This window comes from Macaca fascicularis, chromosome X (assembly GCF_037993035.2).
Source record: "Macaca fascicularis isolate 582-1 chromosome X, T2T-MFA8v1.1".
Taxonomy (NCBI): Eukaryota; Metazoa; Chordata; class Mammalia; order Primates; family Cercopithecidae; genus Macaca; species Macaca fascicularis.
The window spans coordinates 64,340,986-64,364,144 of NC_088395.1; positions in this window are offsets into that span (position 1 = coordinate 64,340,986).

Here is a 23,159-nt window from a genome sequence, read left to right on the forward strand (position 1 = left end):
GAAGCCGATAGAGGGCTATGGTGAAAAAGGAAATATCCTCAGATGAAATCTGGAAAGAAGCTTTCTGAGAAACTGCTTATTGTTCTGTTAATTCATCTCACAGAGTTACATCTGTATTTCGTGGATCTCTTTGCTAGCCTTATTTCTGTGAAATTTGAGAACAGATATTTCGGATATCTTTGAAGACTATAGGGCCAAAGGAAATATCCTTCGATAACAAAGAGAAAGAAGCTTTCTGAGAAACTTCTTTGGGTTCTGTGAAATCATCTCACAGAGTTACAGCTTTCCCTCAAGAAGCCTTTCGCTAAGACAGTTCTTGTGGAATTGGCAAAGTGATATTTGGAAGCCCATAGAGGGCTATGGTGAAAAAGGAAATATCCTCAGATGAAATCTGGAAAGAAGATTTCTGAGAAACTTCTCTGTGATATGTTACTTCCACTCACAGAGTTGCATCTGTAGTTCGTGGATCTCTTTGCTAGCCTTATTTCAGTGGAATCTGAGAACAGATATTTCGGAACCCTTTGAAGACTATAGGGCCAAAGGAAATATCCTCCGATAACAAAGAGAAAGAAGCTTTATGAGAAACTTCTTTGTGTTCTGTGAAATCATCTCACAGAGTTACAGCTTTCCCCTCAAGAAGCCTTTCGCTAAGACAGTTCTTGTGGAAGTGGAAAGGTGATATTCGGAAGCCCATAGAGGGCTATGGTGAAAAAGGAAATATCCTCAGATGAAATCTGGAAAGAAGCTTTCAGAGAAACTGCTCTGTGACGTGTGACTTCCACTCAAAGAGTTACATCTGTATTTCGTGGATCTCTTTGCTAGCCTTATTTCTGTGGAATCTGAGAACAGAGATTTCGGATCCCTTTGAAGACTATAGGGCCAAAGGAAATATCCTCCGATAACAAAGAGAAAGAAGCTTTCTGAGAAACTTCTTTGTGTTCTGTGAAATCATCTCACAGACTTACAGCTTTCACCTCAAGAAGTCTTTCACTAAGGCAGTTCTTGTGGTATTGGCAAAGTGATATTTGGAAGTCCATAGAGGGCTATGGTGAAAAAGGAAATATCCTCAGATGAGATCTGGATAGAAGCTTTCTGAGAAACTGCTTAGTGTTCTGTTAATTCATCTCACAGAGTTACATCTGTATTTCGTGGATCTCTTTGCTAGCCTTATTTCTGTGGAATCTGAGAACAGATATCTCGGATCCCTTTGATGACTATAGGGCCAGAGGAAATATCCTCCGATAACAAAGAGAATGAAGATTTCTGGTAAACTTCTTTGTGTTCTGTGAAATCATCTCACAGAGTTACAGCTTTCCCCTCAAGAAGACTTTCGCTAAGACAGTTCTTGTGGAATTGGCAAAGTGACATTTGGAAGCCCATAGAGGGCTATGGTGAAAAAGGAAATATCCTCAGATGAAATCTGGAAAGAAGATTTCTGAGAAACTGCTGTGGGATGTGTTACTTCCACTCACAGAGTTGCATCTTTAATTCGTGGATCTCTTTGCTAGCCTTATTTCTGTGGAATATGAGAACAGATATTTCGGAACCATTTGAAGACTATAGGGCCAAAGGAAATATCCTCCATTAACAAAGAGAAAGAAGCTTTCTGAGAAACTTCTTTGTGTTCTGTGAAATCATCTCACAGCGTTACAGCTTTCCCCTCAAGAAGTCTTTCGCTAAGACAGTTGTTCTGGAATTGGCAAAGTGATATTCGGAAGCCCATAGAGGGCTATGGTGAAAAAGGAAATATCCTCAGATGAAATCTGGAAAGAAGCTTTCTGAGAAACTGCTCTGTGATGTTTCACCTCCACTGACAGAGTTACATCAGTATTTCGTGGATCTCTTTGGTAGCCTTATTTCTGTGGAATCTGAGAACAGATATTTCGGATCCCTTTGAAGACTATAGGGCCAAAGGAAATATCTTCCGATGACAAAGAGAAAGAAGCTTTCTGAGAAATTTCTTTGTGTTCTGTGAAATCATCTCACAGAGTTACAGCTTTCCCCTCAAGAAGCCTTTCGCTAAGACAGTTCTTGTGGAATTGGCAAAGTGATATTTGGAAGCCCATAGAGGGCTATGGTGAAAAAGGAAATATCCTCAGATGAAATCTGGAAAGAAGCTTTCTGAGAAACTGCTTATTGTACTGTTAATTCATATTACAGAGTTACATCTGTATTTCGTGGATCTCTTTGCTGGCCTTATTTCTGTGGAATCTGAGAACTGATATTTCGGATCCCTTTGAAGACTGTAGGGCCAAAGGAAATATCCTCCGATGACAAAGAGAAAGAAGCTTTTGAGAAACTTCTTTGTTCTGTGAAATCATCTCACAGAGTTACAGCTTTCCTCTCAAGAAGCCTTTCGCTAAGACAGTTCTTGTGGAGTTGGCAAAATGATATTTGGAAGCCCTTAGAGGGCTGTGTTTAAAAAGGAAACATCCTCCGATGAAATCTGGAAAGAAGCTCTCTGAGAAACTGCTCTGTGATGTGTGACTTTCACTCACAGAGTTACATCTGTATTTCGTGGATCTCTTTGCTAGCCTTATTTCTGTGGAATCTGAGAACAGATATTTCGGATCCCATTGAAGACTATAGGGCCAAAGGAAATATCCTCCGATAACAAAGAGAAAGAAGCTTTCTGAGAAACTTCTTTGTGTTCTGTGAAATCATCTCACAGAGTTACAGCTTTCCCCTCAAGAAGCCTTTCGCTAAGACAGTTCTTGTGGAATGGGCAAAGTGATATATGGAAGCCCATAGAGGGCTATGGTGAAAAAGGAAATATCCTCAGATGAAATCTGGAAAGAAGCTTTCTGAGAAACTGCTTATTGCTCTGGTAATTCATATTACAGAGTTACATGTGTATTTCTTGGATCTCTTTGCGAGCCTTATTTCTGTGGAATTTAGGAACAGATATTTCGGATCCCTTTGAAGACTATAGGGCCACAGGAAATATCCTCCGATAACAAAGAGAAAGAAGCTTTCTGAGAAACTTCTTTGTGTTCTGTGAAATCATCTCACAGAGTTACAGATTTCCCCTCAAGAAGCCTTTCGCTAAGACAGTTCTTGTGGAATTGGCAATGTGATATTTGGAATCCCATAGATTGCTATGGTGAAAAAGGAAATATCCTCCAGTGAAATCTGGAAAGAAGCTTTCTGGGAAACTGCTTAGTGTTCTGTTAATTCATCTCACAGGGTTACATCTGTATTTCGTGGCTCTCTTTGCTAGCCTTATTTCTGTGGAATCTGAGAACAGATATTTCAGTTCCCTTTGAAGACTGTAGGGCCAAAGGAAATATCCTCCGATAACAGAGAGAAAGAAGCTTTCTGAGAAACTTCTTTGTGTTCTGTGAAATCATCTCACAGAGTTACAGCTTTCCACTCAAGAAGCCTTTCGCTAAGACAGTTCTTTTGGAATTGGCAAAGTGACATTTGGAAGCCCATAGAGGACTATGGTGAAAAAGGAAATATCCTCAGATGCAATCTGGAAAGAAGCTTTCTGAGAAACTGCTTAGTGTTCTGTTAATTCATCTCACAGAGTTACATCTGTATTTCGTGGATCTCTTTGCTAGCCTTATTTCTGTGGAATCTGAGAACAGATATTTCGGATCCCCTTGAAGACTGTAGGGCCAAAGGAAATATCCTCCGATGACAAAGAGAAAGAAGCTTTCTGGAAACTTCTTTGTTCTGTGAAATCATCTCACAGAGTTACAGCTTTCCCCTCAAGAAGCCTTTCGCTAAGACAGTTCTTGTGGAATGGGCAAAGTGATATTTGGAAGCCCATAGAGGGCTATGGTGAAAAAGGAAATATCCTCAGATGAAATCTGGAAAGAAGCTTTCTGAGAAACTGCTTATTGCTCTGGTAATTCATATTACAGAGTTACATGTGTATTTCTTGGATCTCTTTGCTAGCCTTATTTCTGTGGAATCTAGGAACAGATATTTCGGATCCCTTTGAAGACTATAGGGCCACAGGAAATATCCTCCGATAACGAAGAGAAAGAAGCTTTCTGAGAATCTTCTTTGTGTTCTGTGAAATCATCTCACAGAGTTACAGCTTTCCCCTCAAGAAGCCTTTCGCTAAGACACTTCTTGTGGAATTGGCAAAGTGATATTTGGAAGCCCATAGAGGGCTATGGTGAAAAAGGAAATATCCTCCGATGAAATCTGGAAAGAAGCTTTCTCAGAAACTGCTTAGTGTTCTGTTAATTCATCTCACAGAGTTACATCTGTATTTCGTGGATCTCTTTGCTAGCCTTATTTCTGTGGAATCTGAGAACAGATATTTTGTATCCCTTTGAAGACTATAGGGCCAAAGGAAATATCCTCCGATAACAAAGAGAAAGAAGCTTTCTGAGAAACTTCTTTGTGTTCTGTGAAATCATCTCACAGAGTTACAGCTTTCCCCTCTAGAAGCCTTTCAATAGGACAGTGCTTGTGGTATTGGCAAAGTGATATTTGGAAGCCCATAGAGGGCTATGGTGAAAAAGGAAATATCCTCCGATGAAATCTGGAAAGAAGCTTTCTGAGAAACTGCTTAGTGTTCTGTTAATTCATCTCACAGAGTTACATCTGTATTTCGTGGATCTCTTTGCTAGCCTTGTTTCTGTGGAATCTGAGAACAGATATTTTGGATCCCTTTGAAGACTATAGGGCCAAAGGAAATATCCTCCGCTATCAAAGGGAAAGAAGCTTACTGAGAAACTTCTTTGTGTTCTGCGAAATCATCTCACAGAGTTACAGCTTTCCCCTCAAGAAGCCTTTCGCTAAGACAGTTCTTGTGTAATTGGCAAAGTGATATTTGGAAGCCCATAGGGGGATAAGGTGAAAAATTAAATATCCTCAGATGAAATCTGTAAAGAAGCTCTCTGAGAAACTGCTTAGTTTTCTGTTAATTCATCTCACAGAGATACATCTGTATTTCGTGGATCTCTTTGCTAGCCTTATTTCTGTGGAATCTGAGAACAGATATTTCGGATCCCTTTGAAGACTATTGGGCCAAAGGAAATATCCTCCGATGACAAAGAGACAGAAGCTTTCTGAGAAACTTCTTTCTGTTCTGTGAAATCATCTCACAGAGTTACAGCTTTCCCCTCAAGAAGCCTTTCGCTAAGACGGTTCTTGTGGAATTGGCAAAGTGATATTTGGAAGCCCATAGATGGCTATGGTGAAAAAGGAAATATCCTCAGATGAAATCTGGAAGGAAGCTTTCTGAGAATCTGCTTACTGTTCTGTTAATTCATCTCACAGAGTTACATCTGTATTTCGTGGATCTCTTTGCTAGCCTTATTTCTGTGGAATCTGAGAACAGATATTTCGGATCCCTTTAAAGACTATAGGGCCAAAGGAAATATCCTCCGATAACAAAGAGAAAGCAGCTTACTGAGAAACTTCTTTGTGTTCTGTGAAATCATCTCACAGAGTTACAGCTTTCCCCTCAATAAGCCTTGCGGTAAGACAGTTCTTGTGGAATTGGCAAAGTGATATTCGGAAGCACATAGAGGGCTATGGTGAAAAAGGAAATATCCGCAGATGAAATATGGAAAGAAGCTTTCTGAGAACCTTCTCTGTGATGTGTGACTTCCAATCACAGAGTTACATCTGTATTTCGTGGATCTCTTTGCTAGCCTTATTTCTGTGGAATCTGAGAACAGATATTTCGGATCCCTTTGAAGACTACAGGGCCAAAGGAAATATTCCCCGATAACAAAGAGAAAGAAGCTTTCTGAGAAACTTCTTTGTGTTCTGTGAAATCATCTCACAGAGTTACAGCTTTCCCCTCAAGAAGCCTTTCGCTAAGACAGTTCTTGTGGAATTGACAAAGTGATATTTGGAAGCCCATAGAGGGCTATGGTGAAAAAGGAAATATCCTCAGATGAAATCTGGAAAGAAGCTTTCTGAGAAACTGCTCTGTGGTGTTTGACTTCCACTCACAGAGTTACATCTGTATTTCGTGGATCTCTTTGCTAGCCTTATTTCTGTGGAATCTGAGAACAGATATTTCGGATCCCTTTGAAGACTATAGGGCCAAAGGAAATATCCTTCGATAACAAAGAGAAAGCAGCTTACTGAGAAACTTCTTTGTGTTCTGTGAAATCATCTCACAGAGTTACAGCTTTCCCCTCAAGAAGCCTTTCGATAAGACAGTTCTTGTGGAATTGGCAAAGTGATATTCGGAAGCACATAGAGGGCTACGGTGAAAAAGGAAATATCCGCAGATGAAATCTGGAAAGAAGCTTTCTGAGAAACTGCTTAGTGTTCTGTTAATTCTACTCACAGAGTTGCATCAGTATTTCGTGGATCTCTTTACTAGCCTTATTTCTGTGGAATCTGAGAACAGATATTTCGGATCCCTTTGAAGACTATAGGGCCAAAGGAAATATCCTCCGATAACAAAGAGAAAAAAGCTTTCTGAGAAACTTCTTTGTGTTCTGTGAAATCATGTCACAGAGTTACAGCTTTCCCCTCAAGAAGCCTTTAAAGAAGACAGTGCTTGTGGTATTGGCAAAGTGATATTTGGAAGGCCATAGAGGACTATGCTGAAAAAGGAAATATCCTCCGATGAAATCTGGAAAGAAGCTTTCTGAGAAACTGCTTAGTGTTCGGTTAATTCATCTCACAGATTTACATCTGTATTTCGTGGATCTCTTTGCCAGCCTTATTTCTGTGGAATCTGAGAACAGATATTTTGGATCCCTTTGAAGACTATAGGGCCAAAGGAAATATCCTCCGCTATCAAAGAGAAAGAAGCTAACTGAGAATCTTCTTTGTGTTCTGCGAAATCATCTCACAGAGTTACAGCTTTCCCCTCAAGAAGACTTTCGCTAAGACAGTTCTTGTGGAATTGGCAAAGTGATATTTGGAAGCCCATAGGGGGATATGGTGAAAAAGGAAATATCCTCAGATGAAATCTGGAAAGAAGCTTTCTGAGAAACTGCTTAGTGTTCTGTTAATTCATCTCACAGAGTTACATCAGTATTTCGTGGATCTCTTTGCTAGCCTTATTTCTTTGGAATCTGAGAACAGATATTTCGGATCCCTTTGAAGACAATAGGGCCAAAGGAAATATCCTCCGATAACAAAGAGAAAGAAGCTTTCTGAGAAACTTCTTTGTGTTCTGTGAAATCATCTCACAGAGTTACAGCTTTCCCCTCAAGAAGCCTTTCGCTAAGACAGTTCTTGTGGAATTGGCAAAGTGATATTCGGAAGCACATAAAGGGCTATGGTGAAAAAGGAAATATCCTCAGATGAAATCTGGAAAGAAGCTTTCTGAGAACCTTCTCTGTGATGTGTGACTTCCAATCACAGAGTTATATCTGTATTTCGTGGATCTCTTTGCTAGCCTTATTTCTGTGGAATCTGAGAACAGATATTTCGGATCCCTTTGAAGACTATAGGGCCAAAGGAAATATCCTCTGATAACAAAGAGAAAGAAGCTTACTGAGAATCTTCTTTGTGTTCAGTGAATCATCTCACAGAGTTACAGCTTTCCCCTCAAGAAGCCTTTCGCTAACACACTTCTTGTGGAATTGGCAAAGTGATATTTGGAAGCCCATAGAGGGCTATGGTGAAAAAGGAAATATCCGCAGATGAAATCTGGAAAGAAGCTTTCTGAGAACCTGCTCTGTGATGTGCGACTTCCACTCACGGACTTACATCTGTATTTCGTGGATCTCTTTGCTAGCCTTATTTCTGTGGAATCTGAGAACAGATATTTCGGATCCCTTTGAAGATTATAGGGCCTAAGGAAATATCCTCCGATAACAAAGAGAAAGAAGGTTTCTGAGAAACTTCTTTGTGTTCTATGAAATCATCTCACAGAGTTACAGCTTTCCCCTCAAGAAGCCTTTCGCTAAACAGTTCTTGTGGAATGGGCAAAGTGATATTTGGAAGCCCATAGAGGGCTATGGTGAAAAAGGAAATATCCTCAGATGAAATCTGGAAAGAAGCTTTCTGAGAAACTGCTTAGTGTTCTGTTAATTCATCTCACAGAGTTACATCTGTATTTCGAGGATCTCTTTGCTAGCCTTATTTCTGTGGAATCTGAGAACAGATATTTCGGATCCTTTTGAAGACTATAGGGCCAAAGGAAATATCCTCCGATAACAAAGAGAAAGAAGCTTACTGAGAAACTTCTTTGTGTTCTGTGAAGTCATCTCACAGAGTTACAGCTTTCCCCTCAAGAAGACATTCGCTAAGACAGTTCTTGTGGAATTCTCAAAGTGATATTTGGAAGCCCATAGAGGGCTATGGTGAAAAAGGAAATATCCTCAGATGAATTCTGGAAAGAAGTTTCTGAGAAACTACTCTGTGATGTGTGACTTCCGCTAACGGAGTTACATCTGTATTTCGTGGATCTCTTTGCTAGCCTTATTTCTGTGGAATCTGAGAACAGATATTTCGGATCCCTTTGAAGACTATAGGGCCACAGGAAATATCCTCCGATAACAAAGAGAAAGAAGCTTTCTGAGAAACTTCTTTGTGTTCTGTGAAATCATATCACAGAGTTACAGCTTTCCCCTCAAGAAGCCTTTAAAGAAGACAGTGCTTGTGGTATTGGCAAAGTGATATTTGGAAGCCCATAGAGGGCTATGCTGTAAAAGGAAATATCCTCCGATGAAATCTGGAAAGAAGCTTTCTGAGAAACTGCTTAGTGTTCTGTTAATTCATCTCACAGAGTTACATCAGTATTTCGTGGATCTCTTTGCTAGCCTTATTTCTGTGGAATCTGAGAAGAGATATTTCGGATCCCTTTGAAGACAATAGGGCCAAAGGAAATATCCTCCGATAACAAAGAGAAAGAAGCTTACTGAGAAACTTCTTTGTGTTCGGTGAAATCATCTCACAGAGTTACAGCTTTCCCCTCAAGAAGCCTTTCGCTAAGACAGTTCTTGTGAAATTGGCAAAGTGATATTTGGAAGCCCATAGAGGGCTATGGTGAAAAAGGAAATATCCTCAGATGAAATCTGGAAAGAAGATTTCTTAGAAACTGCTCTGTGATGTGTGACTTCCACTCACAGAGTTACATCTGTATTTCGTGGATCTCTTTGCTAGCCTGATTTCTGTGGAATCTGAGAACAGATATTTCGGATCCCTTTGAAGACTATAGGGCCAAAGGCAATATCCTCCTATAACAAAGAGAAAGAAGCTTACTGAGAATCTTCTTTGTGTTCTGTGAAATCATCTCACAGAGTTACAGCTTTCCCCTCAAGAAGCCTTTCGCTAAGACAGTTCTTGTGGAATTGGCAAAGTGATATTTGGAAGCCCATAGACGGCTATGGTGAAAAAGGAAACATCCGCAGATGAAATCTGCAAAGAAGCTTTCTGAGAACCTGCTCTGTGATGTGTGACTTCCACTCACGGAGTTACATCTGTATTTCGTGGATCTCTTTGCTAGCCCTATTTCTGTGGAATCTCAGAACAGATATTTCGGATCCCTTCGAAGATTATAGGGCCAAAGGAAATATCCTCCGATAAGAAAGAGAAAGAAGATTTCTGAGAAACTTCTTTGTGTTCTGTGAAAATCATCTCACAGAGTTACAGCTTTCCCCTCAAGAAGCCTTTCGCTAAGACAGTTTCTGTGGAACGGGCAAAGTGATATTTGGAAGCCCATAGAGGGCTATGGTTTAAAAGGAAATATCCTCAAATGAAATCTGGAAAGAAGCTTTCTGAGAAACTGCTCTGTGGTGTGTGACTTCCACTCACAGAGTTACATCTGTATATCGTGGATCTCTTTGCTAGCCTTATTTCTGTGGAATCTGAGAACAGATATTTCGGATCCCTTTGAAGACTATAGGGCCAAAGGAAATATCCTCCGATAACAAAGAGAAAGCAGCTTACTGAGAAACTTCTTTGTGTTCTGTGAAATCGTCTCACAGAGTTACACCTTTCCCCTCAAGAAGCCTTTCGCTAAGACAGTTCTTGTGGAATTGGCAAAGTGATATTTGGAAGCACTTAGAGGGCTATGGTGAAAAAGGAAATATCCTCAGAAGAAATCTGGAAAGAAGCTTTCTGAGAAACTGCTTAGTGTTCTGTTAATTCATCTCACAGAGTTACATCTCTTTTTCGTGGATCTCTTTGCTAGCCTTATTTCTGTGGAATCTGAGAACAAATATTTCGGATCCCTTTGAAGACTATAGGGCCAAAGGAAATATCCTCCGATAACAAAGAGAAAGAAGCTTTCTGAGAAACTTCTTTGTGTTCTGTGAAATCATCTCACAGAGTTACAGCTTTCCCCTCAAGAAGCCTTTCGCTAAGACAGTTCTTGTGAAATTGGCAAAGTGATATTTGGAAGCCCATAGAGGACTATGGTGAAAAAGGAAATATCCTCAGATGAAATCTGGAAAGAAGCTTTCTGAGAAACTGCTTAGTGTTCTGTTAATTCATCTCACGGAGTTACATCTGTATTTCGTGGATCTCTTTGCTAGCCTTATTTCTGTGGAATCTGAGAACAGATATTTCGGATCCCTTTGAAGACTATAGGGCCAAAGGAAATATTCTCCGATAACAAAGAGAAAGAAGCTTACTGAGAAACTTCTTTGTGTTCTGTGAAATCATCTCACAGAGTTATAGCTTTCCCCTCAAGAAGCCTTTCGCTAAGACAGTTCTTGTGGAATTGGCAAAGTGATATTCGGAAGCACATAGAGGGCTATGGTGAAAAAGGAAATATCCGCAGATGAAATCTGGAAAGAAGCTTTCTGAGAACCTGCTCTGTGATGTGTGACTTCCACTCTCAGAGTTACATCTGTATTTCGTGGATCTCTTTGCTAGCCTTATTTCTGTGGAATCTGAGAACAGATATTTCGGATCCCTTTGAAGACTATAGGGCCAAAGGAATTATCCTCCGATAACAAAGAGAAAGAAGCTTTCTGAGAAACTTCTTTGTGTTTTGTGAAATCATCTCACAGAGTTACAGCTTTCCACTCAAGAAGCCTTTCGCTAAGACAGTTCTTGTGGAATGGGCAAAGTGATATTTGGAAGCCCATAGAGGGCTATGGTGAAAAAGGAAATATCCTCAGATGAAATCTGGAAAGAAGCTTTCTGAGAAACTGCTTAGTGTTCTGTTAATTCATCTCACAGAGTTACATCTGTATTTCGTGGATCTCTTTGCTTGCCTTATTTCTGTGGAATCTGAGAACAGATATTTCGGATCCCTTTGAAGACTATAGGGCCAAAGGAAATATCCTCCGATAACAAAGTGAAAGAAGCTTTCTGAGAAACTTCTTTGTGTTCTGTGAAATCATCTCACAGAGTTACAGCTTTCCCCTCAAGAAGCCTTTCGCTAAGACAGTTCTTGTGAAATTGGCAAAGTGATATTTGGAAGCCCATAGAGGGCTATGGTGAAAAAGGAAATATCCTCCGATGAAATCTGGAAAGAAGCTTTCTGAGAAACTGCTTAGTGTTCTGTTAATTCATCTCACTGAGTTACATCTGTATTTCGTGGATCTCTTTGCTAGCCTTATTTCTGTGGAATCTGAGAACAGATATTTCGGATCCCTTTGAAGACTATAGGGCCAAAGGAAATATACTCCGATAACAGAGAGAAAGAAGCTTAGTGAGAAACTTCTTTGTGTTCTGTGAAATCATCTCACAGAGTTATAGCTTTCCCCTCAAGAAGCCTTTCGCTAAGACAGTTCTTGTGGAATTGGCAAAGTGATATTCGGAAGCACATAGAGGGCTATGGTGAAAAAGGAAATATCCGCAGATGAAATCTGGAAAGAGGCTTTCGGAGAACCTGCTCTGTGATGTGTGACTTCCACTCTCAGAGTTACATCTGTATTTCGTGGATCTCTTTGCTAGCCTTATTTCTGTGGAATCTGAGAACAGATATTTCGGATCCCTTTGAAGACTATAGGGCCAAGGAAATATCCTCTGATAAAAAATAGAAAGAAGCTTTCTGAAAAACTTCTTTGTGTTCTGTGAAATCATCTCACAGAGGTACAGCTTTCCCCTCAAGAAGCCTTTCGCTAAGACAGTTCTTGTGGAATTGGCAAAGTGATATTTGGAAGCCCATAGAGGGCTATGGTGAAAAAGGAAATATCCTCCGATGAAATCTGGAAAGAAGCTTACTGAGAAACTGCTTAGTGTTCTGTTAATTCATCTCACAGAGTTACATCTGTATTTCGTGGATCTCTTTGCTAGCCTTATTTCTGTGGAATCTGAGAACAGATATTTTGGATCCCTTTGAAGACTACAGGGCCAAAGGAAATATCCTCCGCTATCAAAGAGAAAGAAGCTTACTGAGAAACTTCTTTGTGTTTTCCGAAATCATCTCACAGAGTTACAGCTTTCCCCTCAAGAAGCCTTTCGCTTACACAGTTCTTGTGGAATTGGCAAAGTGATATTTGGAAGCCCATAGGGGGATATGGTGAAAAAGGAAATATCCTCAGATGAAATCTGGATAGAAGCTTTCTGAGAACCTGCTCTGTGATGTGCGACTTCCACTCACGGACTTACATCTGGATTTCGTGGATCTTTTTGCTAGCCTTATTTCTGTGGAATCTGAGAACAGATATTTCGGATCCCTTTGATGATTAAAGGGCCAAAGGAAATATCCTCCGATAACAAAGAGAAAGAAGCTTTCTGAGAAACTTCTTTGTGTTCTGTGAAAACATCTCACAGAGTTACAGCTTTCCCCTCAAGAAGCAATTCGCTAAGACAGTTCTTGTGGAATTGGCAAAGTGATATTTGGAAGCCCATAGAGGGCTATGGTGAAAAAGAAAATATCCTCAGATGAAATCTGGAAAGAAGCTTTCTGAGAACCTGCTCTGTGATGTGCGACTTCCACTCACGGACTTACATCTGTATTTCATGGATCTCTTTGCTAGCCTTATTTCTGTGGAATGTGAGAACATATATTTCGGATCCCTTTGATGATTATAGGGCCAAAGGAAATATCCTCCGATAACAAAGAGAAAGAAGCTTTCTGAGAAACTTCTTTGTGTTCTGTGAAAACATCTCACAGAGTTACAGGTTTCCCCTCAAGAAGCCTTTCGATAAGACAGTTCTTGTGGAATGGGCAAAGTGATATTTGGAAGCCCATAGAGGGCTATGCTGAAAAAGGAAATATCCTCAGATGAAATCTGGAAAGAAGCTTTCTGAGAAACTGCTCTGTGGTGTGTGACGTCCACTCACAGAGTTACATCTGTATTTCGTGGATCTCTTTGCTAGCCTTATTTCTGGGGAATCTGAGAACAGATATTTCGGATCCCTTTGAAGACTATAGGGCCAAAGGAAATATCCTCCGATAACAAAGAGAAAGAAGCTTTCTGAGAAACTTCTTTGTGTTCTGTGAAATCATCTCACAGAGGTACACCTTTCCCCTCAAGAAGCCTTTCAATAAGACAGTGCTTGTGGTATTGGCAAAGTGATATTTGGAAGCCCATAGAGGGCTATGGTGAAAAAGGAAATATCCTCCGATGAAATCTGGAAAGAAGCTTTCTGAGAAACTGCTTAGTGTTCGGTTAATTCATCTCACAGAGTTACATCTGTATTTCGTGGATCTCTTTGCTAGCCTTATTTCTGTGGAATCTGAGAACAGATATTTTGGATCCCTTTGAAGACTATAGGGCCAAAGGAAATATCCTCCACTATCAAAGAGAAAGAAGCATACTGAGAAACTTCTTTGTGTTCTGCGAAATCATCTCACAGAGTTACAGCTTTCCCCTCAAGAAGCCTTTCTCTAAGACAGTTCTTGTGGAATTGGCAAAGTGATATTCGGAAGCACATAGAGGGCTATGGTGAAAAAGGAAATATCCGCAGATGAAATCTGGAAAGAAGCTTTCGGAGAACCTGCTTAGTGTTCTGTTAATTCATCTCACTGAGTTACATCTGTATTTCGTGGATCTCTTTGCTAGCCTTATTTCTGTGGAATCTGAGAACAGATATTGCGGATCCCTTTGAAGACTATAGGGCCAAAGGAAATATACTCCGATAACAGAGAGAAAGAAGCTTAGTGAGAAACTTCTTTGTGTTCTGTGAAATCATCTCACAGAGTTATAGCTTTCCCCTCAAGAAGCCTTTCGCTAAGACAGTTCTTGTGGAATTGGCAAAGTGATATTCGGAAGCACATAGAGGGCTATGGTGAAAAAGGAAATATCCGCAGATGAAATCTGGAAAGAGGCTTTCGGAGAACCTGCTCTGTGATGTGTGACTTCCACTCTCAGAGTTACATCTGTATTTCGTGGATCTCTTTGCTAGCCTTATTTCTGTGGAATCTGAGAACAGATATTTCGGATCCCTTTGAAGACTATAGGGCCAAGGAAATATCCTCTGATAAAAAATAGAAAGAAGCTTTCTGAAAAACTTCTTTGTGTTCTGTGAAATCATCTCACAGAGGTACAGCTTTCCCCTCAAGAAGCCTTTCGCTAAGACAGTTCTTGTGGAATTGGCAAAGTGATATTTGGAAGCCCATAGAGGGCTATGGTGAAAAAGGAAATATCCTCCGATGAAATCTGGAAAGAAGCTTACTGAGAAACTGCTTAGTGTTCTGTTAATTCATCTCACAGAGTTACATCTGTATTTCGTGGATCTCTTTGCTAGCCTTATTTCTGTGGAATCTGAGAACAGATATTTTGGATCCCTTTGAAGACTACAGGGCCAAAGGAAATATCCTCCGCTATCAAAGAGAAAGAAGCTTACTGAGAAACTTCTTTGTGTTTTCCGAAATCATCTCACAGAGTTACAGCTTTCCCCTCAAGAAGCCTTTCGCTTACACAGTTCTTGTGGAATTGGCAAAGTGATATTTGGAAGCCCATAGGGGGATATGGTGAAAAAGGAAATATCCTCAGATGAAATCTGGATAGAAGCTTTCTGAGAACCTGCTCTGTGATGTGCGACTTCCACTCACGGACTTACATCTGTATTTCGTGGATCTTTTTGCTAGCCTTATTTCTGTGGAATCTGAGAACAGATATTTCGGATCCCTTTGATGATTAAAGGGCCAAAGGAAATATCCTCCGATAACAAAGAGAAAGAAGCTTTCTGAGAAACTTCTTTGTGTTCTGTGAAAACATCTCACAGAGTTACAGCTTTCCCCTCAAGAAGCAATTCGCTAAGACAGTTCTTGTGGAATTGGCAAAGTGATATTTGGAAGCCCATAGAGGGCTATGGTGAAAAAGAAAATATCCTCAGATGAAATCTGGAAAGAAGCTTTCTGAGAACCTGCTCTGTGATGTGCGACTTCCACTCACGGACTTACATCTGTATTTCATGGATCTCTTTGCTAGCCTTATTTCTGTGGAATGTGAGAACATATATTTCGGATCCCTTTGATGATTATAGGGCCAAAGGAAATATCCTCCGATAACAAAGAGAAAGAAGCTTTCTGAGAAACTTCTTTGTGTTCTGTGAAAACATCTCACAGAGTTACAGGTTTCCCCTCAAGAAGCCTTTCGATAAGACAGTTCTTGTGGAATGGGCAAAGTGATATTTGGAAGCCCATAGAGGGCTATGCTGAAAAAGGAAATATCCTCAGATGAAATCTGGAAAGAAGCTTTCTGAGAAACTGCTCTGTGGTGTGTGACGTCCACTCACAGAGTTACATCTGTATTTCGTGGATCTCTTTGCTAGCCTTATTTCTGGGGAATCTGAGAACAGATATTTCGGATCCCTTTGAAGACTATAGGGCCAAAGGAAATATCCTCCGATAACAAAGAGAAAGAAGCTTTCTGAGAAACTTCTTTGTGTTCTGTGAAATCATCTCACAGAGGTACACCTTTCCCCTCAAGAAGCCTTTCAATAAGACAGTGCTTGTGGTATTGGCAAAGTGATATTTGGAAGCCCATAGAGGGCTATGGTGAAAAAGGAAATATCCTCCGATGAAATCTGGAAAGAAGCTTTCTGAGAAACTGCTTAGTGTTCGGTTAATTCATCTCACAGAGTTACATCTGTATTTCGTGGATCTCTTTGCTAGCCTTATTTCTGTGGAATCTGAGAACAGATATTTTGGATCCCTTTGAAGACTATAGGGCCAAAGGAAATATCCTCCACTATCAAAGAGAAAGAAGCATACTGAGAAACTTCTTTGTGTTCTGCGAAATCATCTCACAGAGTTACAGCTTTCCCCTCAAGAAGCCTTTCTCTAAGACAGTTCTTGTGGAATTGGCAAAGTGATATTCGGAAGCACATAGAGGGCTATGGTGAAAAAGGAAATATCCGCAGATGAAATCTGGAAAGAAGCTTTCGGAGAACCTGCTTAGTGTTCTGTTAATTCATCTCACTGAGTTACATCTGTATTTCGTGGATCTCTTTGCTAGCCTTATTTCTGTGGAATCTGAGAACAGATATTGCGGATCCCTTTGAAGACTATAGGGCCAAAGGAAATATACTCCGATAACAGAGAGAAAGAAGCTTAGTGAGAAACTTCTTTGTGTTCTGTGAAATCATCTCACAGAGTTATAGCTTTCCCCTCAAGAAGCCTTTCTCCAAGACAGTTCTTGTGGAATTGGCAAAGTGATATTCGGAAGCACATAGAGGGCTATGGTGAAAAAGGAAATATCCGCAGATGAAATCTGGAAAGAAGCTTTCGGAGAACCTACTCTGTGATGTGTGACTTCCACTCTCAGATTTACATCTGTATATCGTGGATCTCTTTGCTAGCCTTATTTCTGTGGAATCTGAGAACAGATATTTCGGATCCCTTTGAAGACTATAGGGCCAAAGGAATTATCCTCCGATAACAAAGAGAAAGAAGCTTTCTGAGAAACTTCTTTGTGTTCTGTGAAATCATCTCACAGAGTTACAGCTTACCCCTCAAGAAGCCTTTCGCTAAGACAGTTCTTGTGGAATTGGCAAAGTGATATTTGGAAGCCCTTAGAGGGCTATGGTGAAAAAGGATATATCCTCCGATGAAATCTGGAAAGAAGCGTACTGAGAAACTGCTTAGTGTTCTGTTAATTCATCTCACAGAGTTACATCTGTATTTCTTGGATCTCTTTGCTAGCCTTATTTCTGTGGAATCTGAGAACAGATATTTTGGATCCCTTTGAAGACTATAGGGCCAAAGGAAATATCCTCCGCTATCAAAGAGAAAGAAGCTTACTGAGAAACTTCTTTGTGTTCTGCGAAATCATCTCACAGAGTTACAGCTTTCCCCTCAAGAAGCCTTTCGCTTAGACAGTTCTTGTGGAATTGGCAAAGTGATATTTGGAAGCCCATAGGGGGCTATGGTGAAAAAGGAAATATCGTCCGATGAAATCTGGAAAGAAGCTCTCTGAGAAACTGCTCTGTGGTGTGTGACTTCCACTCACAGAGTTACATCTGTATTTCGTGGATCTCTTTGCTAGCCTTATTTCTGTGGAATCTCAGAACAGATATTTCGGATCCCTTTGAAGACTATAGGGCCAAAGGAAATATCCTCCGATAACAAAGAGAAAGAAGCTTTCTGAGAAACTTCTTTGTGTTCTGTGAAATCATCTCACAGAGTTACAGCTTTCCCCTCAAGAAGCCTTTCAATAAGACAGTGCTTTTGGTATTGGCAAAGTGATATCTGGAAGCCCATAGAGGGCTATGGTGAAAAAGGAAATATCCTCCGATAAAATCTGGAAAGAAGCTTTCTGAGAAACTGCTTAGTGTTCTGTTAATTCATCTCACATAGTTACATCTGTATTTCGTGGATCTCTTTGCTAGCCTTATTTCTGTGGAATATGAGAACAGATATTTCGGATCCCTTTGAAGACTATAGGGTCAAAGGAAATATCCTCCGATAACAAAGAGAAAGAAGCTTTCTGAGAAACTTCTTTGTGTTCTGTGAAATAATCTCACAGAGTTACAGCTTTTCCCTCAAGAAGCCTTTCGCTAAGACAGTTCTTCTGGAATTGGCAAAGTGATATGTTGAAACCCATAGAGGGCTATGGTGAAAAAGGAAATATCCTCCGATGAAATCTGGAAAGAAGCTTTCTGAGAAACTGCTTAGTGTTCTGTTAATTCATCTCACAGAGTTACATCTGTATTTCGTGGATATCTTTGCTAGCCTTATTTCTGTGGAATCTGAGAACAGATATTTTGGATCCCTTTGAAGAGTATAGGGCCAAAGGAAATATCCTCCGATAACAAAGAGAAAGAAGCTTACTGAGAAACTTCTTTGTGTTCTGTGAAATCATCTCACAGAGTTACAGCTTTCCCCTCAAGAAGCCTTTCGCTAAGACAGTTCTTGTGAAATTGGAAAAGTGATATTTGGAAGCCCATAGATGGCTATGATGAAAAAGGAAATATCCTCAGATGAAATCTGCAAAGAAGCTTTCTGAGAAACTGCTCTGTGATGTGTGACTTCCACTCCCAGAGTTACATCTGTATTTCTTGGATCTCTTTGCTAGCCTTATTTCTGTGGAATCTGAGAACAGATATTGCGGATCCCTTTGAAGACTACAGGGCCAAAGGAAATATCCTCCGATAACAAAGAGAAAGAAGCTTTCTGAGAAACTCCTTTGTGTTCTGTGAAATCATCTCACAGTGTTACAGATTTCCCATCAAGAAGCCTTTCAATAAGACAGTTCTTGTGGTATTGGCAAAGTGATATTTGGAAGCCCATAGAGGGATATTGTGAAAAAGGAAATATCCTCAGATGAAATCTGGAAAGAAGCTTTCTGAGAAACTGCTTACTGTTCTGTTAATTCATCTCACAGAGTTACATCTGTATTTCGTGGATCTCTTTGCTAGCCTTATATGTGTGGAATCTGAGAACAGATATTTCGGATCCCTTTGAAGACTATAGGGCCAAAGGAAATATCCTCCGATAACAAACAGAAAGAAGCTTTCTGAGAATCTTCTTTGTGTTCTGTGAAATCATCTCACAGAGTTACAGCTTTCCCCTCAAGTAGCCTTTCGCTAAGACAGTTCTTGTGGAATTGGCAAAGTGATATTTGGAAGCACATAGAGGGCTATGGTGAAAAAGGAAATATCCTCAGATGAAAACTGGAAAGAAGCTTTTTGAGAACCTGCTCTGTGATGTGTGACTTCCACTCACAGAGTTACATCTGTATTTCGTGGATCTCTTTGCTAGCCTTATTTCTGTGGAATCTGAGAACAGATATTTCGGATCCCTTAGAAGACTATAGGGCCAAAGGAAATATCCTCCGATAACAAAGAGAAAGAAGCTTTCTGAGAAACTTCTTTGTGTTCTGTGAAATCATCTCACAGAGTTACAGCTTCCCCCTCAAGAATTCTTTCGCTAAGACAGTTCTTGTGGAATTGGCAAGGTGATATTTGGAAGCCCATAGAGGGCTATGGTGAAAAAGGAAATATTCTCAGATGAAATCTGGAAAGAAGGTTTCTGAGAAACTGCTAAGTGTTCTGTTAATTCATCTCACAGAGTTACATCTGTATTTCGTGCATCTCTTTGCTAGCCTTATTTCTGTGGAATCTGAGAACAGATATTTCGGATCCCTTTGAAGACTATAGGGCCACAGGAAATATCCTCCGATAACAAAGAGAAAGAAGCTTTATGAGAAACTTCTTTGTGTTCTGTGAAATCATCTCACAGAGTTACAGCTTTCCCCTCAAGAAGCCTTTCGCTAAGACAGTTCTTGTGGAATTGGCAAAGTGATATTTGGAAGCCCATAGAGGGCTATGGTGAAAAAGGAAATATCCTCCGATGAAATCTGGAAAGAAGCTTTCTGAGAAACTGCTCTGTGATGTGTGACTTCCACTCACAGAGTTACATCTGTATTTCGTGAATCTCTTTGCTAGCCTTATTTCTGTGGAATCTTAGAACAGATATTGCGGATCCCTTTGAAGACTACAGGGCCAAAGGAAATATCCTCCGATAACAAAGAGAAACAAGCTTTCTGAGAAACTTCTTTGTGTTCTGTGAAATCATCTCACAGTGTTACAGATTTCCCCTCAAGAAGCCTTTCAATAAGACAGTTCTTGTGGTATTGGCAAAGTGATATTTGTAAGCCCATAGAGGGCTATGGTGAAAAAGGAAATATCCTCAGATGAAATCTGGAAAGAAGCTTTCTGAGAAACTGCTTAGTGTTCTGTTAATTCATCTCATACAGTTACATATGTATTTCGTGGATCTCTTTGCTAGCCTTATTTCTGTGGAATCTGAAAACAGATTTTTCCGATCCCTTTGAAGACTATAGGGCCAAAGGAAATATCCTCCGATAACAAAGAGAAAGAAGCCTACTGAGAATCTACTTTGTGTTCTGTGAAATCATCTCACAGAGTTACAGCTTTCCCCTCAAGAAGCCTTTCGCTAAGACAGTTCTTGTGGAATTGGCAAAGTGATATTTGGAAGCCCATAGAGGGCTATGGTGAAAAAGGAAATATCCGCAGATGAAATCTGGAAAGAAGTTTTCTGACAACCTGCTCTGTGTTGTGCGACTTCCACTCACGGACTTACATCTGTATTTCGTGGATCTCTATGCTAGCCTTATTTCTGTGGAATCTGAGAACAGATATTTCGGATCCCTTTGAAGATTATAGGGCCAAAGGAAATATCCTCCGATAACAAAGAGAAAGAAGCTTTCTGAGAAACTTCTTTGTGTTCTGTGAAATCATCTCACAGAGTTACAGCTTCCCCTCAAGAAGCCTTTCGCTAAGACAGTTCTTGTGGAATGGGCAAAGTGATATTGGGAAGTCCATAGAGGGCTATGGTGAAAAAGGAAATATCCTCAAATGAAATCTGGAAAGAAGCTTTCTGAGAAACTGCTTAGTGTTCTGTTAATTCATCTCACAGAGTTACATCTGTATTTCGTGGATCTCTTTGCTAGCCTTATTTCTGTGGAATCTGAGAACAGATATTTTGGATCCCTTTGAAGACTATAGGGCCAAAGGAAATATCCTCCGCTATGAAAGAGAAAGAAGCTTACTGAGAAAGTTCTTTGTGTTCTGCGAAATCATCTCACAGAGTTACAGCTTTCCCCTCAAGAAGCCTTTCGCTAAGACAGTTCTTGTGGATTTGGCAAAGTGATATTTGGAAGCCCATAGGGGGATATGGTGAAAAAGTAAATATCCTCCGATGAAATCTGGAAAGAAGCTTTCTGAGAAACTGCTTAGTGTTCTGTTAATTCATCTCACAGAGTTACATCTGTATTTCTTGGATCTCTTTGCTAGCCTTATTTCTGTGGAATCTGAGAACAGATATTTTGGATCCCTTTGAAGATTATAGGGCCAAAGGAAATATACTCCGATAACAAAGAGAAAGAAGCTAACTGAGAAATTACTTTGTGTTCTGTGAAATCATCTCACAGAATTACAGCTTTCCCCTCAAGAAGCCTCTCGCTAAGACAGTTCTTGTGGAATTGGCAAAGTGATATTTGGAAGCCCATATAGGGCTATGGTGAAAAAGGAAATATCCTCAGATGAAATCTGTAAAGAAGCTTTCTGAGAAACTGCTTAGTGTTCTGTTAATTCATCTCACAGAGTTACATCTGTATTTCGTGGATCTCTTTGCCTGCCTCATTTCTGTGAAATATGAGAACAGATATTTCGGATCCCTTTGAAGACTATAGGGTCAAAGGAAATATCCTCCGATAACAAAGAGAAAGAAGCTTTCTGAGAAACTTCTTTGTGTTCTGTGAAATAATCTCACAGAGTTACAGCTTTTCCCTCAAGAAGCCTTTCGCTAAGACAGTTCTTCTGGAATTGGCAAAGTGATATGTGGAAACCCATAGAGGGCTATGGTGAAAAAGGAAATATCCTCCGATGAAATCTGGAAAGAAGCTTTCTGAGAAACTGCTTAGTGTTCTGTTAATTCATCTCACAGAGTTACATCTGTATTTCGTGGATATCTTTGCTAGCTTTATTTCTGTGGAATCTGAGAACAGATATTTTGGATCCCTTTGAAGAGTATAGGGCCAAAGGAAATATCCTCCGATAACAAAGAGAAAGAAGCTTACTGAGAAACTTCTTTGTGTTCTGTGAAATCATCTCACAGAGTTACAGCTTTCCCCTCAAGAAGCCTTTCGCTAAGACAGTTCTTGTGAAATTGGAAAAGTGATATTTGGAAGCCCATAGATGGCTATGATGAAAAAGGAAATATCCTCAGATGAAATCTGCAAAGAAGCTTTCTGAGAAACTGCTCTGTGATGTGTGACTTCCACTCCCAGAGTTACATCTGTATTTCTTGGATCTCTTTGCTAGCCTTATTTCTGTGGAATCTGAGAACAGATATTGCGGATCCCTTTGAAGACTACAGGGCCAAAGGAAATATCCTCCGATAACAAAGAGAAAGAAGCTTTCTGAGAAACTCCTTTGTGTTCTGTGAAATCATCTCACAGTGTTACAGATTTCCCCTCAAGAAGCCTTTCAATAAGACAGTTCTTGTGGTATTGGCAAAGTGATATTTGGAAGCCCATAGAGGGATATGGTGAAAAAGGAAATATCCTCAGATGAAATCTGGAAAGAAGATTTCTGAGAAACTGCTTACTGTTCTGTTAATTCATCTCACAGAGTTTCATCTGTATTTCGTGAATCTCTTTGCTAGCCTTATATGTGTGGAATCTGAGAACAGATATTTCGGATCCCTTTGAAGACTATAGGGCCAAAGGAAATATCCTCCGATAACAAAGAGAAGGAAGCTTTCCGAGAATCTTCTTTGTGTTCTGTGAAATCATCTCACAGAGTTACAGCTTTCCCCTCAAGTAGCCTTTCGCTAAGACAGTTCTTGTGGAATTGGCAAAGTGATATTTGGAAGCCCATAGAGGGCTATGGTGAAAAAGGAAATATCCTCAGATGAAAACTGGAAAGAAGCTTTTTGAGAACCTGCTCTGTGATGTGTGACTTCCGCTCACAGAGTTACATCTGTATTTCGTGGATCTCTTTGCTAGCCTTATTTCTGTGGAATCTGAGAACAGATATTTCGGATCCCTTTGAAGACTAAAGGGCCAAAGGAAATATCCTCCGATAACAAAGAGAAAGAAGCTTTCTGAGAAACTTCTTTGTGTTCTGTGAAATCATCTCACAGAGTTACAGCTTCCCCCTCCAGAATTCTTTCGCTAAGACAGTTCTTGTGGAATTGGCAAGGTGATATTTGGAAGCCCATAGAGGGCTATGGTGAAAAAGGAAATATTCTCAGATGAAATCTGGAAAGAAGGTTTCTGAGAAACTGCTAAGTGTTCTGTTAATTCATCTCACAGAGTTACATCTGTATTTCGTGCATCTCTTTGCTAGCCTTATTTCTGTGGAATCTGAGAACAGATATTTCGGATCCCTTTGAAGACTAT